This window comes from Etheostoma spectabile, chromosome 20 (genome assembly GCF_008692095.1).
Source record: "Etheostoma spectabile isolate EspeVRDwgs_2016 chromosome 20, UIUC_Espe_1.0, whole genome shotgun sequence".
Taxonomy (NCBI): Eukaryota; Metazoa; Chordata; class Actinopteri; order Perciformes; family Percidae; genus Etheostoma; species Etheostoma spectabile.
Window position 1 is genome coordinate 20039040 of NC_045752.1, and position 981 is coordinate 20040020.

Genomic DNA, 981 nt, shown 5'->3' on the forward strand with positions numbered 1-981 from the left:
TATCTAAAAAGATACATTTCTCTGTTCATCTCACTTCAATTTGATTGCTGCAAAATGGGATTATCGAGCAGACAAACTGACCAACACACATATAATAAAAGATGGATACTTGGTGACTGTGTATTGATACAGTATTGCCATTGAAAATATCGCAATACTATGATGTACTGGGGTTTTTTCCCCCACCCCTACTTTGTTGTGCTTAACCCTCTGAGGTCTAAAAGGCATTTTTGCATATATGTAGATTTACATTTTGCAGTATCGCTTTTTGAGTAGGAGTGTTGTCAAACATAGCTTGGACTTGCTGAGGTGTCTTTTGTCCTCAGAGGCTTAATGTTAAACACACACCTGTACATCAATAGGCAGTTATACCAAAGGACTGCACTATGAAATGAAAGTAATAGTTTCCCTGCCTGCCATAGTTCCAGTGCACCTGTACATTTAGACACAGCCCAACTCCAGTTGTGTTTACACTGGCACGCTGTGTTTTAGTGGAAACTCCTGAGCCTGTCTTTCCCGTCTGTCCTCAGTCCCTCGCCGAGTCTGGGTGAGACGAGTCTCTGATCACATCCTTTGTTTTCCCTCACACAATGAGCCTCTCTTCTCTTACTCACTGTTTGGCCTCGCATCAAATCTCTGACCCACTAATTAACAATCAGACATTTGTCTTCTGTTATCTTGGAAAGTTCCAGTCACTTCAACCCCCCTCCCCCCCTCACCCTGCTAGTTCACCCGTTCACCGTGTTCAGGCAAGTTGACAAATGCCTCAGTTAGAAATGAGTTGTGTGTCGTGGGAACAGGTCTAAATGTTGGCTCAGGCAGTGGATGCTGATTTTAGATAGAAGATAATTCTGCATAGTTTAGTTCAGTGTGTGAACTGTTGGTGTATATGATTTGATTTTAACTCACATGTCACAGTACGAACATATCCATATTCCCTTATTGTTGCTGAAAGCGTACAGCAGTGAGTTTTCTGGGGGG

At 42.5% G+C, this 981-nt stretch overlaps 1 protein-coding gene and 1 long non-coding RNA gene across 2 annotated transcripts in view; one reads left to right on the forward strand and one right to left on the reverse strand.

The window, feature by feature from the left end:
- clmna (calmin a) overlaps nucleotides 1-981 on the forward strand; it is a gene marked incomplete at its 5' end in the record, with an annotated part of 44348 nt that overhangs the window by 28964 nt on the left and 14403 nt on the right.
- LOC116669804 (uncharacterized) overlaps nucleotides 1-981 on the reverse strand; it is a 13121-nt gene that overhangs the window by 11724 nt on the left and 416 nt on the right. The gene's annotated exons all lie outside the window — the stretch shown is intronic.